The sequence below is a fragment of the Meles meles genome, chromosome 13, assembly GCF_922984935.1.
Source record: "Meles meles chromosome 13, mMelMel3.1 paternal haplotype, whole genome shotgun sequence".
Classification (NCBI taxonomy): domain Eukaryota; kingdom Metazoa; phylum Chordata; class Mammalia; order Carnivora; family Mustelidae; genus Meles; species Meles meles.
Genome location: NC_060078.1, coordinates 39349706 through 39368084, shown reverse-complemented (window position 1 = coordinate 39368084; position 18379 = coordinate 39349706). Strand labels below are relative to the sequence as shown.

The following is an 18379-nucleotide window of genomic DNA, read 5'->3' as shown; positions in this document are numbered from 1 at the left end:
TGCTGGAAAGTTTTCCATCTGTACTTCAAGCAAGGGATCCATTTGAAATATCTCTTTGAAATGGCATCAAGTTGGAAAGACATTTCCATCTGAACATGAGTCTGACCAAGGACTGGCTAGAAGCCCCTGGGAAGACAACCCCAAGCAGGTCAGCTGTAATCAGGACACCCAGACCAGGGGGAGCAGGGAGGTAAATGGACACTGGCCTTTGTGGCCTGTAAGCCAGAGACCAGGCATCTTCAAGTGGCATCAAGGTGGAGATTAAGAGGCCACTGGGGCTAGAGGGGGCAGGGCCCAGAAATAGAGCAAAGCGGAATCATCCCTGTGATACTGGGGCAGGGGGAAGGGATTGTCTTGCAGAATGTAGCAAGGACAACTTGACCTTCATCATTTAGAAGTTCCAAAATAGTTCTTATTCTGGGGTCCACAGACGTATCAGTGAGCCTTTAATATTGCCTGGGATCCGAAGAGACCGCATGAACAGAGAGCCTGGGGCCTACAGGAATTGTTCTTTGGGCAGGGTGGGGGGCACTGGTGGATGCGACACCAAGGCTCTCGGATGCACTAAGGAAAATGGACTTGGTAAGACCAGAAGGCAGAAGAGGATAGCAGCTGCCAAATAACTATACTGAACAAATCATTTCACCTCTCGAACCTGGGTTTCTTCTTGAGGTGGTTAAACTAGATGATTTATAAGTTTCCAGCTTTAAAATTCCTTAAAATTCCAGAAGCACTATTCAGTAGTGAAACAATTTACTTGGATAAGGAGTGAGTTCCCCATCACTGGTAGTATTCAAGAGGAATGAGAATAGCCCCTTGTCTGGTATGGCTCTAGAGAGAATTCCTACGTTAGGTAGGAAGTTAAGATTTGACTTTGAATAATAAAAACAATATTATTAATTATTAATATTATTAATGTTAACAGTAATGTTAATTATTATTGATTAGGTAATATGTGCCCAGCACTGTTCCAAGCATTACACATATCTTATCTGGGGTATTATTAGCATTTCCATTTTGCAGAGGAGACTCAGACCAGAGATAGCAAGTTGCTTCCCAAAGATCTCACTTTTAGAAAAAGGCAGAGCTGAGATGGAGGAAACATGTTGCTCTGACTCCCCCACATCTTAACCACCACCCCTCATTTTGCCTTCAACCTTTGTGGCTGCTGGGATAGGCAGGCCTTCCCCGGCCTGGGTCGTGAGTGTGAGGTGATGCGGTGCCTCCCACTGGAGTGGGGTGGAATGCAGACCGCAGGCTTGCCAACAAGGCTGCTTTCCCAGGCCTTGCTGTAGAGAGCAGGAAGGAGTGGCCATCGTGCTGGGAACCTCAGATGGTCTGGGCTCCTCTCATCCACCACCTCCCTTCGCAGAGGGGAAGACTAATGCCCAGACTGTGAGCTAACGATTCAAATGCACACAGCAAGTAAGGGGCAGAGCTGGGAAACCAGCTGCCTTGCATCCTGCCTTCCAGGCCAGTGCTTGACGTTTTGTTTGGTTTTGTTTTTAGGGAAGCGCATTACTGTGGGGGCTCACATACGTCACTGACAGTCCCTCCGTTCTGAGATCCGAAGAGACATATTTTCTCATGAAGGCACACAGATCAACCACAGCAACCTGGGGATTCACCAGCCTGGTAATTATTTAAAGATCAGTTTCTGTCTATTCTAAAAATTCTTATCTAATCTTCTCCCATACAAGCAAATTTATCTCTTACTGAGCCCGAATCAGCATTTCTGCTTTGAGGCAAATTTCCTTACTAAGAATGACCCAAAATGACATATTCCTGCCTATCATGCTTTGGCCCCAGCCATCGAGCCACCACAATTCTCCCCTGTCTTCTGGGCTTACCTGCTGGGGCTGGGACTTCCTGCTCATCGGCAGCCCTGAGGGGACAGCCATCGCTGGAGCACTAAGTCTACAAACTACATTTATACCTCAGTCGGAAACCTGTGACCTACTCTCCCATTTAAGCTTCACAACACACAAATTCTTCAATACATTTTAGGTTCATAATGGAATAAATGGTTCATAAAGTTTCATAAAAAAAAATCTGTGACTGGTAGGAACAGTTTAAAACTCTCCACTCATTTACCCTTTCAGTCCTAGGGAACTGAGTTAAAAGCAGAATTATTCCAGGGTAAAGATACTTGCCTATACTCTCTTTTTCCTTCTTTTTTCCCTCCCTCCTTCGCTCCTTCCCTCCTTCCCTCCTTCCCTTCCTTTCTTCCTTCCTTCCCTCCTTCCTTCCTTTTTATGTCCTCTTAGTTCAGTGGTTTTCAAATTTGGGGTGCAAAATTCTCAATTTCAGTATGATTTAGAGTGTCCAAGGCCTGGTAACTTTAGGTCACAAGCTGGCTTGAGGACCAGCCCCTCAGCAAGTGCCTTTCTGTAGCCCAGAGCACATCCACAGTTGAGAGCAGGCTTTGCAGTCCACGGAGATCTTGGGCAGGTTTCTTATCCCTTCTCAATCCCATTTGTAAAATGGGGATGATGACGGGGCTCCCTCACGGGAAATGTTTGGTGAAGGAGGCATTAGTAGGTCTGGGCCTCTGTGCCCTGGTCTCTGGCACCTGCTGCATGTCCCTCCTCGCCCTCAGATGAACTTAGAGACTTTTGTCAGCATCACCCCCAACTGGTGTCATGGCCGCCTCCACCTGCCCTTCAAGCCCAGGGATTGTGCCCAGTGCCACAAAGCCAGGGCCTAAAGCCCTGTTCTCCATTGCTCAGTGGACCAGGGAACTCTCAGAGTTTAGAGAGACAGGGTTCAGTCCCTCCTCTGCTCTCCCAGGATGCTTTCTTTTTGCAACAGTAAGTCTTGGACATGATTCCATGCTGGCATATGTAGATAGAGTTCATTCATTGAAAAATTTCCTTAGAATACCATATACCATTTTTGAACGTTCGTTTCATTATCTAAGGACTAGATTCCTGGAAGTAGAATTGCGGAGTCAAAGGGTGTGCACATGTAACATTGTTGTAGACATTGGCACATGGGTCTACGGCCATACCACCCTGAACGCGCCCGATCTTGTCTGATCTCGGAAGCTAAGCAGGGTCGGGCCTGGTTAGTACTTGGATGGGAGACATTGGCACATGGCCCTCCACAAATGTACAAATCTACATTTCCTACCAACAGAATATGAGACTTACAACCCAATGTAAAGGCAGAACCATCGGGAGAACTAAATCTGAGTGATGGGTCAGTACTAGACCCATCCGAACTGGAAAGGATGAAACTTCAGCCCAGAGGGTGGGAGGAAAGGCTCTAAATTAGTCTGAGGGTGGGCAGAATGGAAGCATCCCCCCAGCAGCTCACGGTGACATAGAATGGATTACTTAAGAACCCCAGGGTTGGAGGATGCTTCCCACTGTTGAGAAGGGAGAAGAAAAACCTTTATCTCAATTCTGCAGCAAGGGGATCACAGCCTTTGGTTCTCAGTCCCTTTTGGATCAAGGACCCCTTTTAGGATTTGAAAAAATCATGGAAGCTGTGCCCTGAGTACACACACATTCCCACCCATACATGTACATGCAACTTTGCATATAATTTCAAAGTGCTAATCCAAAATCTCAGTGTGCATAAGACACCATGCAGAAAGCCCAAATTGACATTTTGAAGGCTATTCTAATCCTCCCAAACAGGGCCATCATCGCCTGCTAGTGCCAGCTGTCCCACAGCAGCTCACAGGTTCATAAGTCAGCCCACCTGAGCTCAGCAGAGACCAGCGGAAGAACCACTCAGCTGAGCCCAGCCTACACTGGTAAACAGCAGAGTCATGAGCTCAAGAATATTTGATGTTTAAAACCATCATTAAGTGTGGAGATGGTTTATTATAAAGTGAAAGCTAACTGATACAGTCTCCATGAAGAACACTTGGGGATACCCTGGGGGGCACAAAAGAAGACTGGAACAAATGCAAAGACATTCTATGCCCTAGAGTAGGAAGAATCAAGATCATGGAGATGTCAATTTCCCCTAAATTATTCTATAAATTTAATAAGCTCAAAGGAAACACAAATGGGAACTTTTGATAATCAGAAGAGCTCATTCTAAAGTTCCTATAGGAAAATAAAGTCAAGAAGAATCAGGGGAAAATCTAGAAGAGAAGAGGAAGAGGAACTAACCCTATCAGATATTACAGCACAGATATTACAGAGCTTCAGTAATGAAAAGCAGGCTCACAAATATACCAACATATCAGATAAACAGAATAGGAAATCCAGAAACAGATCAAAGTTTATAGAGGAGTTTGATATATCCTGAAGGTGACCTTTTAAATCAGTAAAGGAAACAAGTGTTGTTCAATTAATGTCACTGGGGAAACTAGATAGTCATCTGAAAAAATACAAAATTAGGTAATCACATTTACCTCAAGATTCCAATGTAAAAAAAGAAAGAAGGAAAGAAAGAAAGAAAGAAAGAAACCATGAAGAATTAGAAAAAAGAATCTATGTGCATGTTGTTTTTTTTTAATAAAAACAGCCCCACAACATTTGCTATCATCTGATAATAACACAGAGGTAATAAAAACAATATGAACGAGTGTTTTAGAACTATACTCCCAACTAAGGACACCAAAAAAAACCAAAAACAAAGACAAAACAAACAAACAAAAAAAAACCCTGTTTGCCTTCTTGAGAATCTCTCACTTCATCCATCATTTCTAGTTGGAGATACTTTCAAGCAGGGTAGTATCTCTTTTGGCATGATCCAACCCAGTTGTTTTCTCAACTTTGTGTTTGGAATGAATCTCTTCTGCATCATCTAATACAAAGTCCATATATTCATCAAAACCAATGGTATGGTCCTCTATCTGAACATTTACTTGCTTGTAAAGCTACAGCTGAATCCGAGATCTATTTTACAAGTATCTGAAGATGAGGTTGATGGGCTGCACCTCACCTTCCACCCTTTATGGGCCCAGCTGTGGTATGCCGTGGGGAAACCTGACAAAGAGCACACTCCTGTGTAGTTTTTTAAAGGCTTAGAGTGGGAAAGGTTTGTCTAACTATGATATAAAAGACAAAAGTTGGGCACCTGGGTGGCTCAGTGGGTTAAAGCCTCTGCCTTCAGCTCAGGTCATGATCCCAGCGTCCTGGGATTGAGCCCCGCATCGGGCTCTCTGTTTGGCAGGGAGCCTGCTTCCTCCTCTCTCTCTGCCTGCTTGTGATCTCTGTCTGTCAAATAAATAAATGGGAACATTAAAAAAAAAACAAAACACAAAAGTCATAAAAAGATATTAAATAGAAATAGTGGTAAGTTATATTATGTAAAATTTCTAAATTCTATGTTAAAATTACCATAAGCAGACTGAAAAAACAATCATGAAACTGGAATAAACATGTGCAGTTCATATCATAGACAAAGGTGAACTTCCTTAATATGTAAAGAACTCCCACAATTCAATAAGAAAAAGCTTTACAACACAATAGAAAAAGGAGTAAGTGATATGGCTACCTAGGTCACAGAAAAGGAAATACAAATAGCTCTGGATTTTTTTAAAGGACTATTTATTTATTTGAGACAGAGAAAGAAAGAGAGCATGCATGGGTTGGGGGAGGAACAGAGGGAAAGGGACAAGCAAACTCTGCACTGACCTCAGAGCTCGACGTGGGTCTTGATCTCAGGACCCTGAGATCATGACCTGAGCCAAAACCAAGAGTCAGATGTTCAACCAACTGACTGAGCCACCCAGGCATTACAGTTCTGGATATTTTAAAAGATACTCAACCTCACTCATAATAAAAGAGATTCAGGTTAAAATTATCCTCAGAAAATAGTTTCCCATCTATGACGTTGAGGAAGATACTTTAACACACTGCTGATGTGAGTGTATGCTGGAGTTACTTCTGTAAGTCAATTTGGCATTACCAAACAAAATGGCAATGCATATAGTCTCAGAACCCGAAATACAGATATATTCTGATGCGTGTGAATAATGCGTGGACAAGGTTTTCACAGCAGCATTATTTGTGATAGGATATAATAAAATCTTACGCAGCTGTAAAAGAAAAAGAAGTTCTTTTATGTGCTGAAATAGAAGATCTCTAAAAAATAAGTGGAGATAAAGTGTACAAATATGCTAATATTTGTAATGAAACAATGTATGCATGTTTATTTGCTTATATATGAATAAAATAACTCTTGAAATGTATACAGGAGCATGCATTTTTATTCTACTTGTGTGTGTTTTTTCTTAAACTTACACATATTTATCATCAAATAAGCTAGCACAGTCTCACATGTTTAAATTCGTAAGTGCAAATCTGTGTTTAACAAAAATTATATTGTTATGCTGATGAATTTTATTTTCAGAGTTACATTTTGTAGTTTATCGGCTTGAAAATAATTTCTAGGATCTTTAGGCAACTTAAAACCTTGCGCTGATCGATTTGACTTGTGTCTGTTCACTGGGTGTGTAGATTATTTCTAAGCAAAATGGGATACTGAGACGTGCATCCTAAGCATAATTTAAGTTTATGTACTTTAGCTTCTTTTTCTATATGCTACAGATAGCCTATATCTTTGGGTCTTTTAATGAATGTATTCATTTTTGCCACTTGGAAAAGCTGTACTATAGGCCATGCATGTGGTGGCAGAAAATTGTATTTGTGTCCTTGTGAGTTCCCTTTGTCTGCTAAAAAGCTAATGGTGGACAGTGGATCTTCACGAGTATTCCAGCCTCTGGTTTTTCTCTGCGAAACAGAAGCTGCTTTGCTCAGAAGTTATAATCAATGAGCATGATTGACTCTATGCTGAAAAGCAATAGTTTCAGAGAAATGCAATTGTGTGTGTTTCTGTTTTACCAGGAAAAGAGTAGTTTTTTCCTAAAAAAGCAGTATTTACGTTGGTTTGGGGGGGGGTGTTCATTTGTTTTTGGTTTGCTTGTTTGGTGAAACTCCCTTATATTCTTCAAGCATACTGAGGACACAGACCAGCTTTTCTTGTGGGTTATAGCTAGTGATATTTACTGTCTTGGAAACCGAAACCGAAAAAAATGTTAATGCTTATTTAGTAATTCATTTGAAAATAGCAAAAATGAACGTGTTGCAAGTTAATAGCATCTTAGCAGTGTTAAAAAATTAGTTCTGACCTCATGGGTCCTCTGAGATCAATCCTAAAGTGTCTGTGTGTTGTAAAATATGAAAGAGCATAATGAAAGACTTAAAATGAATTTTGTTTGCCTTGGTTTAGAACACCTGAGTCGGAGACACTATGAAATGTGTTTAAGATATTAGAAAAATTTGCTTAATGTTGATGGCCCCGTTTTCTTGGTTTCCTGTTTTATTGTTACCCAGGATATAAAGAGTTATTCTTTTCCCCATGTGATCTACCTAGAGAGCAAAGACTCTGAGTTTTATCAGAATAATTATATGACTTTTACGTTGATTTTTTTTTAAAGATTTTATTTATTTATTTGACAGAGAGAGATCATAAGTAGGCAGAGAGGCAGACAGAGAGTGAGAGGGAAGCAGGCTCCCCGCTGAGCAGAGAGCCCGATGTCGGACTCGATCCCAGAACCCTGAGATCATGACCTGAGCTGAAGGCAGCAGCTTAAACCACTGAGCCACCCAGGCGCCCAACTTTTACGTTGATTTTATTATGACTTTTATTATTTAAGAAAACTAGGTTTCTTGCTTAGAAGAGAGCTAAAGTGCTTTACAGTCATGTCATTTTCTTTAGTGTCACTTTCAAGTAGGTAGACAAGTATGACTTCTCAGGTGCCCGTGATCCTACTTTAGTAGTGTTTCAAACTCCTCCTGGGTTCTGGCCTTCCTCAAATCAATCCTAAATGTAAAACAAAGTAAAATTGTAAGGATATCTGAGACCTCGCAGAAAGCCCAAGGAAGATCACAAAAGATTTGTTACTTCGCCTTATAAAAAAAGAGGTGCCAGAAACAATTAGATGCGTTTGATGTGATACTATCGATGGGTTACGTGGGAAGAGATGAAATTGTTTTTGATCGGAAGGGGAGGAAACCATAGGAAATTTTCTTTTAGTGGAAAACGATGCACTGCCTGTAACACCCTGTTCTGCATTTTGGTTTTGATTCCAAGAATTGCTGTTTTGCAGTTCTATAAAATGGAGGTAACTGATCGTGGTGAAATGGATTTCTCGTCCCTAGATGTTCACATGCTATCCCGACGAGTAGAAGTTTCCACTCTGGAAGAAGGTGGTTTTGCTTTCATTCATGAATTTCATTCAGTATTCCTTCACTGCTATCCACTTGTGCTTTTAAACGTCTCCTTTGAACCAATCATCATCGGCCTTGTTCCCTTACTGAATCAGTGAAATAAAATCTTTAACACATGTTTGGGTTCTATCTGTTTGAGAGACACCATTTCCCCTTTTTAAAAAAAAATGTAGGAGCGCCTGGGTGGCTCAGTCATTAAGCATCTGCCTTGGGCTCAGGTCATGATCCCAGGGTGCTGGGATTGAGCCCTGCATTGGGCTCTCTGCTCCTCGGGAAGCCCGCTTCTCCCTCTCCCACTCCCCCGCTTGTATTTCTGCTCTCACTGTCTCTCTCTGTCAAATAAATAAAATCTTTTTTTAAAAAAGTATCTTTTAATCATAAGACAGAAGCCCTGCTCATTACCATTCATTACAAAAATGGTAGCCTGAGGCATTAGAGTTTAGTTCTCTCCCTAGTCCTCCTTGAGAACACCTAGAAGGCACCTGAAAGATCAGTAGCTGACATTGACCTTTACTGAGGTAACCTGGCCCATCCCAGCATAGGGTAGCCTTGGGCAAGTCACTTCCTTTCCCTACACCTCCACACCCTTCTAGTTGGGTGGGCCTAAAATAATCCCTTCCCACCCTACAGCCCTAGCTAGAGCAGGATCAAGGGTCCTAGCTCTGGAACAGAAGTCTAGACCTCAGCGTGCAGCTCGGGCGGGGGGCCGAGCGGAGTTGATAAAGGTCAATACCAATTTGCATGATCTTTCAATTACAGCTCAGAGGCTTTCTCCACTAGAATGAAGAGAAAGAATTAAACTCTAATGCCTTAAGTTTCTCTCTCTCTCTTTTTTTCTTGCTTAAAGATTTTATTTATTTATTTATCAGAGAGAGAAAGAGAGAGAGCAGCAGGCAGAGGGGGAAGCAGTCTCCCCGCTATGTGGGACTCAATCCCAGGACCCTGGGTCAGGACCTGAGCCAAGGGCAAATGATTAACCCGCTGAGTCACCCAGGCCGGAGTTTAGAGACGACTTGTATTCTGTTCGGTTAATGGAGGTTGCTCCAGCAGCAGAGCTGAAATGGAGACAACATGAAGTTTTTTAAAAACTTTTTTTTTTGGTTTTAAGATTTTTAAAAATTATTTTATTTTATATTTCTTTATTTGTCTGTTTGTTTGTTTTTGAGAGAGAGCGCAAGCCCGAGCAGAAGGGGCAGAGGGAGAGAGAATCTCAAGCAGACTCTGCTCAGTGAGGGGCTGGATACAAGGCTCGCTCTCACGACCCCGAGATCAGGACCTGAGCTGAAACCAAGAGACTGCCTCCACCGCTCAACCGACTGTGTCCGCCCGGGGCCCCTCAGACTTTACTAAAGTATGCCTGTGTTCATTTTAAAACTGGAACCCACCCGTGCGCTCAGCACCCCAATGGCACTGCAGAGCACTGCGGGTCCCTGGGGAGCCCTTCTGGTCTTTGCTGTCACCTGCCAACCAGGGTCCGAGTTCTCGCAGCGTGGCTTAGGTTGGCCTGTTCTGGTAGTTCACGTAAAGTGAACCACACAGAATTTTTTTGGTGAAAATTTCTTTCGTGAATTGTGTTTTGGCAAGATTCATCTGTGTCGTCCCATGCTGGGGCCGATCTGTCCACGACCTGGGCAGCTGTCGATGTGGATTTGGGTAGTTTCTGCTTCTGGACTGGGGTGATCGTGCAGGTCTCTATTCCCGTCCGTGTCTTTTGGTGACGGTGAGTTTCCGTTCGGTGTACACCGGGGAGTGGAAGAGCTAGATCATATTTATTTCTGCATCTGTCAGTCTGCCCACGTATACGAAGCTGTGGGTTCATGCTGGTATTTCCAATTCCGGTCGAGCACAACAGGGGGAACCGTTTCCTTATTTGCAATTCCTTTCTTTGACAGTGAGAAACCTAGATCCTATTAAATACATTTACTTACTTGCTCAATCCTAGAATACCCATAAAAAAGCCTGAGGACTGCTAGCCCATATTCTTTAGGTCTGTCAGCTGAGAGGCCCTAGAAGCAATGATACCCCGGTAGCAGGGAGCACACCCAGCTCCCAGATCCTAGTTTCTAAACACCATTGTCCAAGACAAGGAACCCGGCTTCCTTGGAGAAGTGACTGAGTCCAGGTTGGGAGCAATGGGAATATGAGATGAGCCCGAAACTTCCCGTGGTTGTTAGGAAGTAAGGAAGTACTCAGAATAGAATGGGAATATTTCAGAAAGACACGGGAGCCAACTTGAAGATGCTCCTAGTGGCCATATCTGGGACAATTTGCGCAACAAAGCAAATGTTAGTAATGGATTATAACCCATAGAATAAAATAAAATATCCGTGAGTCCACACTGAAATAATTGAATAAATACATAAATGGGAGAGAAGAGACAGCTCTTCCTTACAATTGAATTTCAATTAATAAATTCATAATTATGGAGATAGAAAATCACCTTTGGAAAGCCAATGGTAATAAATACTGCAGGTAATAACCAGCAATGAATGCTAAATTTAGCAGGCTAAAAGTATGATGATAAATAGGACAATTGTATAGTCTCAGGGTATCTCCCCATATAAGATACTTGTTAATTACAAAAGGAAATGCAATAATTTAGAGTGGAGAAAGAAACCTGGCAGACATTACCTTTACTCATCATGCTTCCACGTAAGCATTCCTAGTAATGAAGCACGACAGTACCCCATGTGCCTCCTGATCTGATGAACTGGGAAGGACACGACATCACTTCTGTGGGACTCTCACCAACAACGCACAACCTCAACCTCAGATAAACATCAGACAGACTCAAGATGAAAAACATCCTATAAAACAATTGGCCAGTACTCTTCAAAAATGTCAAAGTTATGAGGGAAAAAATAACTGACATGGGCTCTTAAGATAAACCCTCAAAGTTCAGAGACACACAAAAAGAGCAGCTGTTTTAGATTAAAGGAGCCCAAAGACCCATGACAACTGAATGCACGGGGGATCTTGGAGGGCACCCTGGACCAGAATGAGAACAGTGGGGGAACAGTTGGCAACATCTGAGTAAACCCTGTAAATTCTTTAATTCTATTACATTAATGTTAACTTCCTGGCTTTCCTAATTCTTCGGTCGTTATTCAAGATGTTAATATTTGGGGAAGCTCTCAAAAGCTCTGTGGGAACTTGCTGTATTATTTTCCTAAGTCTAAAATTATTTTAAAAAGAAAAGATTTTTAAAAGAAGAAGGAGATTGCATGTGATTATGTCATGGTTCAGCCAAAAACCCTTCCCGCACCTCTGCCCAGAGCATAAAGGCAGAATCTCCAGAGAGTGACGTTCAAGGCCCTCCACAATCAGGCCAAAACTTCCCCCCACTGATCTCAAAGGCCTGTACTAACACTGCTTAGAAAAGTCCTCATGTTTAAAGATGGCCTTCATGGGGCCAGTACTCCGAACCTTTCCCCGGAAGCAGCCTCTGGGGCTGGCTCTTATTTGGTCAGCAGTTGACTTTCCCAACTCCCTGGAAACCTTGAACTCCCTCCGAGAACGCCCGTAGGCCTGTCAGGCAGTGCTCACACCCTTTCTATCCTCAGGAAACCTGCGAAGAAGGCAAGGCACCAGCAGGGGCAGGCTCCGGAGCGCTCGGGAAAGCGGGAAAGCGTAGGAGAGGCAGGCAGGGGAATTCACAGTCTCTGCTGGGAGGGGGTGTTCCTGTCATCCCCGCTTTCCTGGTGAGGAAATTGAAGCTTAGAGAAAGGAGGTCCTCTCCCTAAGGCTACACAGCCAGTGAGGACAGAGTCAAGGTTTAAACCCACTTCCTTCCCTCCCCTACTGACGGATTCTAACTGAAATGCTCTGAGTAGTCATCTGGGCAGGGTCCCAAGACAGTTTACATTTTACCCCAGCTCCAGCCTGGAGCAGCAAAATGAGATCTCTCTCGAAAGCACTGGGGCGCCTGGCTGGCTGGGTCGGAGGAGTGTATGACTCTTGATCTCCGGGGTGGTGGGCTCAGGTCCTATGTGGGGTATAGAGATGATTTAAGGAAAGAAAGAAAGAAAGAAAGAAAGAAAGAAAGAAAGAAAGAAAGAAAGAAAGAGAAAGCTCTGCAGACAAGATTCTCAAAGAGCTGGGGCGCCTGGGTGGCTCAGTGGGTTAAAGCCTCTGCCTTCGGCTCAGGTTGTGATCCCAGGGTCCTGGGATTGAGCCCCGCATCAGACTCTCTGCTCCGCGGGGAGCCTGCTTCCTCTTCTCTCTCTGCCTGCCTCTCTTCCTACTTGTGATCTCTCTCTCCTCTGTCAAATAAATAAATAAAATCTTTAAAAAAAAAAAAAAAGATTCTCAAAGAGCTGGGGGAGATGCCTGCTGACCCCCACCCACCGAGCCATGGAGGATGCTGGAATGGTACATTGTCAATGCATTCTCGGGGAGTGTCAATGCCTTTTGCGATGACCTGAATGGACATGGAGCAATATGAATGTGTAAAAATATCTCAGAGTTGAGCAGGCGCGACACCTTGCCAGACCCCCTTGGGCTTCAGAAAAGCCGGATTCAGGGCTTTAGAAAACAGGGGCTGGCAAGCTGCCCTCGCCAAGCTCTGGGATGACGGCAGAACCCACCCCCTACAGCAGCAGCTGAAGGTCACCGAGAAACGGAGCTCACAATGTTTCCAACTCTGCTTGATACAGTTGGAGTCAGTGCAGGTCAGCTCTCGGGCTGTGATTATTGATATTATCATTGTTAATATTCAACTTCTCCCCTCCCCCATTTGTCTCCCTATACTCTGCAGATTTTCCCATGTCCTTACATCTCCTATCTGGGAAGATTCAGGACTACATGCAAGAAAGGGAGCAGAACTAAAAACAAAAATTCTTTTTCTTTTTTTTTAAAGATTTAATTTATTTATTTGACTGAGAGAGATCACCAGTAGGCAGAGAGGCAGGCAGAGAGAGAGAGGGAAGTAGGCTCCCTGCTGAGCAGAGAGCTCCATGGGGAACTTGATCCCAGGACCCTGAGATCACAACCCAAGCCGAAAGCGGCTTAACCCACTGAGCCACCCAGGAGCCCAACAAAAGTTCTTATATTTCCATTTGTCAGTTTCCACCTACCCCTATCCCCACCCCCACCCCCCCGCCGCTTTCTGCCCTGCGACGGAGACATCCATGTCCCTACCTCATTGCTTCGCTTCCTCTCACCACAGCTGGCTTGCGTGGCACTGGGCTAGCAGCCCCCTCCAACTATGTGGAGAGGATGTGGCCTGGCTCACGCAGCCCTGAGCACTCTCCTGGACCACACCTTGCCTGTGCGGAGACAGGAAGACAAGGAGGCTTTGTGTAACCCAGCTCCAACACTTGTAGCCACTGAGGCCCTTTCCACTGGGCTGAGAGATGGCCAGCCCCCATTTCCTGTGTCCCTTGGCCCCTTGCCTTGGGTGCGGGCCATTGATCACGCGTCTGCCCAGCTCCCCTCCCTTCATCCCCGGCAGCACAGCCACAGTAGAAGGCCCACACATTCTGCAGTGTGGTCTGTGGAAGTGTGGGCTCCCTGGGAGCAAATGCCCACATTTCTACATGGGACCTGTGTGACCTTGGGTCACCTCTTAACTTCTCTCCTCACTTTGCGGATCTTGACACAAAGGGCCAGGTTGACAGGAAATCTTGAATGAAAAGGGTCTGCAAGTTACAGCCCTTCACCTATACGGGATCCTATGGGTGTTTCCCCCCAACTACTGAGAACTTACCCCTCTGAACCCCCAAATACCCCATTTGCCCTTTACTCACCTCCACCTAGACTTCTAACTACCTATTTACTGACTGGAGAGTCAAGAGGCCTGATATGACTTAAAAGCATGGATTTTAGAATCAGATCTACCTGGCTTCTCACCTGGGGTCGGCCCCACTCTGACCTTGACCAAGCATATCTTATTAGAAAAATGGAGGTAAGCATACCCACCATATAGGTTTATTGGCACAAGGATTAAATGAGAAAACCCATGGACAGCCTTTGCCTAAGACCAGGTTCCAAGGAGGTCAGCAAGTAACAGAGTAAGGAGACACAATGACACTCATTGTCATTCGCCCAGCTGGCCTCCAACTTGCCTTGAGGCCTGGCATAGGGTCCATGTGTTTCCCTAGTTCCTGGCACTGATGCCAATTTACCCCATTTTTAATTTTTTTGGTTATTTCCAGAGAATGTTGGAAGGAGGATATTAACAAACTGTTTAATATCATCTAGCCCAGAAGTTTTCCTGTGCGTGTTTCAGCTGATTTCTGTTGGTATGTGGAACTAAACTGATTTCCAGACACTCATCTCAGTCCAGCCAGTTCATGCAGTAACTCACGTCGTCCTGCTTCTGCTGGATTTTCTTTTTTTTTTTTTTTTTTAAGATTTTATTTATTTGACAGAGATCACAAGTAGTCAGAGTGGCAGGCAGAGAGAGAGGAAGGGAAACAGGCTCCCCGCTGAGCAGAGAGCCTGACGCGGGGCTCGATCCCAGGACCCTGAGACCATGACCTGAGCCGAAGGCAGAGGCCTCAACCCATGGAGCCACCCAGGCGCCCCTCTGCTGGATTTTCTAAGAAAGCAGTGGACCCTTCTACTATTAGCACGTTTTGTCGCATTCAGAATGCCTCTTCATTTGTGCTTCATTGAGTGGATCACACTGTGCATAAATAGTGACTATAGTTATGTCTTTTTTTTTTTTTTTTCCATTGCATAGAGCTCAGTGCAGGGCTTGAACTCACAACGCTGAAATCAAGACGTGAGCTGAGACCAAGAATCCAACGCTAAACCAACTGAGCCACCCAGGTGCCCCATGGTTTCGTTTTTACCTTATCCCTAGCCTAAGAGGGAACTCCTCTCCCCTCTCTCCCTTGGGTATGTGTGAAATGCTTTTGTGAAGCAAACATGGCTAACTTGTTAAGGAAATGTTCCTTTACTTCCTTTATTTCTACCTCTCAGAATTTGTTGTTGTGTTTTAGTCTGGGATAGCTGTTTAATTTCATCAAATAATAGTTTCAGTACTTGTTGAAATGATAAGGTTCTTTTATTTTTCCTTCTTTGACCTTATGCCAGACATGATGGCTAGAGATTTTTCCAGAACTCTACTTGGGAATGAATAGCTCTTTTATTTTATAGTCAGATTAGTGGCTATGCAAGAAGGAGTGTTAGGATATGTAGATGCCCATTTGGGGAAAAAAAAATCTAAGTTTGAATCTTTCTTTGCAACCACATAAAAATTCTAGATGGGTCAGAGATTATACTTTAAGAAATGCTCTATGCGAGTTGGCAAAAGTATTGGAAAATATTTTTGTAGTCTTGATGTGAGAATCATAAACAAGTTGTAAAACCCAGAAGCCATAAAAGAACAGACTGAGAGACTTGGTTACCTCAATATCTAAAAGGTCTTTATGATGAAAGACACCACAAAGAAAGTTAAAGACAGAGGAAGAATGGAAGGAAACATTGCCAACACACATCACAGGCGCTGGATTAATAACCAGAATGTGTAAAAGGAGGGAAAAGAGAAAAAAGTATTTGACTAGGCAAATAAAGCTCAACTTCACTCATAATATGTAGGATGTAATGAAAACAAGGTCACATTTTTCGTCTTCAGATTTTCAAATTTTAAAGAGATAAATATCCAGCGTTGGAGAATGTGCCTGGCTGGTACATCTGGGGCTTTGGCACCCCACTCCAGAAGTATTTTATGTCAATGGCGCCCCCTGCAGCACGGCTGCGACATTAACTAGGAGGGAATTGGGTGCGGCCCCCCCCCCCCCCCCCCCCCGCCCCGCCCTGGGAGCAGAACTCAGTGCCTGCCTCCTCCCTTGGAGGTCAATAAGAGTTTTTGGCATGTCCACCAAAATGTCAAACTCCCTCTGCCTTGAAAAAAAAAAAATTCTTTTTTAGGAATCCAGCTTTCAGAAACACATGAGTGGGCAATGTACATAAAGATATATAGGAAAGGATGTCCATTGAAGCCGCTTTATACTGGGGGGAAAAGGAAGCAAACCATCGACAGAGGATTGTCTGGACAGATAATGGTGCGTCCGTTCATGAGACATGTGGCAACTCCTCAAAGGAATGATGTGGATTTATGTGTACTAACAGAATGACCTTCAACATTAAATGTCATGATTAAGATGAATATGAATGCGAAAGCGAATCCCCAAAATACCTATTATTCAATCCCACGTATATATGTTAGTGGGCGAAAATGCATAGACCAGGAACTGGAAGTCCGCCATGCTGGGGGAGCTGGACTGGACTGTCTGGGCCCGGGGCTGGGGGATTGGTGACAGGGAGGAGTTTCAGGTTTTACTCCGCATGCTTTATTACTTCGTGACTCTACCACCACGAGAAAGTATAGCGTATGTGTAGTTTTCTTTGCAGATAAAAAAATGTTAAGAATCCCTGTGGGTTCAGTTTTTCTTTGACAACTTCCCACCTGGCTGAGCTACTGAGGAATGTCCTACTGAGTGTGAGAAATTGTTGCCATTCTGAAAAATGTCTTTCTGAGCTAGGTCCTCTGGGCCTCCTTATCCCCAGGAGAGTTTTAGATCCAAGTCCGCTGAGTCAGCCCAGGAATCTCGGTGCCTGTGACTGTTCTCTGGAGGAGGAAGTGAGGAGTGACAGTCCCTGGCTAGGGTGGTGGCTGTAGAGGGCAACTGCACAGCCACAGGCGGGGACTGAGAGGACAGCGAGGTGGCCTGCATCTGCGAGGGTTCCGGGGAACCCCAGTTGGGGATGCCTGGTGATACGGGTCGTGCACTCATGGACAAGAGCAGTGAGGCCAGCCACTCAGAACTCTGCAGCGCAGAGGGTATGGCTGTAACTTCTGGTTTTTGTTTACACTAACAACAACTTATTATTATTTCTTTTTGCACTTTTTGCGTGGGATAGTGTTCAACAATTGTGTTCTAAACCGGAGGGGACGTGGAGATTTGAAGTTCACGGAAAAACTCACCCACCTCTTATTCTGGGTTTGCTTAGATGCGGAAAGAAAATCCGGCCCTCGGGGACCAAGTGTAAATCTATCCTTACGGAAGGGCTGGCATGCAGAGGTGGGAGAACTGGACTCAAATCCTGCCTCCGCATTTACCAGCCACGTGACTATGGGCAAGGTTCTTTTTTGGGGGGGATCAGTTATTTAATTAGGTACTTCGTAAGAAATTTAGAACACCAATTTGTAAGGGTAAACTCCATTTGTGAGAGAAAACACAGAGCGGAGGTAGCCCTGAAGCTGAGGAACAGCCTTGATTTTTGGCAGAATTTGTGAGTCCACAGCTTTCTGATCAACCTTGCGCTGCTCTGTAATCTCGTAGTTCTCTTTCTCCGTGTGGAAGATCTCACCCTCCTGGTGTCTGGGCTTATGCAACTTCTTCTTGAAATAAGCATCAGTGAGATGTTTGGGGATTTTCACGCTGCTGATATCAATTTTGGTAGAAGTGGCAATGACGAATTTTTGGTGTGTTCTACGCAGAGGAAGTCGATTGAGGGACAGAGGTCCAGTCACAAGTAGCAAGCCACTGCTCAGCTGCTTCAGGAAAACTACCCTCTTGCCTCTGTGGTGCCCAGTGAGGATGATCAAAATGGTCCCAGGGGTGATGCTAGCTCAAAGTTTTCTCACGTGCTGACCGAAAGGTTTTTTGCCATAGCTTAACAGCTTTCGAGGCACGTCTTCAGTAGGATAATACCTAGGCATTTTGCGAAGTTTAACCACTCAGGTACCACTGTTCTTGTCACCACCAACTGGTTTTGTGATGGTAGCAAGAACCTTCTCCTTCTTTTTCTTTTCAACGCTGGATTTAGCTTCCTCTTGTACATGGCCTTTCTGGAATACATAGCCGATCGGGAGATATCTGCCAATTCCTCTGACTAGGAAAGGGTTTCAGCTGCAGTGGGGCTTCCCCTTCTTCGAGGTTTTAGCCTTCTGGTTACCCTTCTTAGCCTTATGGGCAAGGTTCTTAACATCTCAGAGCTTCCATGTCCTGATCTGCAGGAGGGACATAGGATGCACCCTTCATGGAGTTGCAGTGAAGACCAGAGAGGTTGTCTGTGTGGAAGTAAGCCATCAAAGCTGAGCTGCGGTTTGTTAATCTGACCGTACTTCTAGAACATGAACCCCTGGAGGCAGACATATGTGATGTTGAGAATTACTTCTCTCCTTCCTCCTCCAGGCTTCATCTAACACTAACTAGTACAGAGCTTAA

The 18379-nt window shown here is 44.3% G+C and overlaps 1 protein-coding gene and 1 pseudogene across 3 annotated transcripts in view; one reads left to right on the top strand and one right to left on the bottom strand.

Moving 5' to 3' along the window:
- TMEM254 (transmembrane protein 254) overlaps window positions 1-18379 on the top strand; it is a 41754-nt gene that overhangs the window by 12045 nt on the left and 11330 nt on the right. The window contains exons 5-6 of one of the 3 annotated variants that reach the window (XR_006821220.1): window positions 1510-1635; window positions 8078-8283. The gene's annotated coding sequence lies outside the window, so the exon portion shown is untranslated. Of the gene's footprint in view, window positions 1-1509; window positions 1636-3644; window positions 5578-8077; window positions 8284-18379 lie in introns of those variants that run through there. The other 2 variants (XR_006821219.1, XR_006821221.1) reach the window with 2 other exon arrangements.
- Window positions 4051-17988, bottom strand: LOC123955173 (annotated as a pseudogene).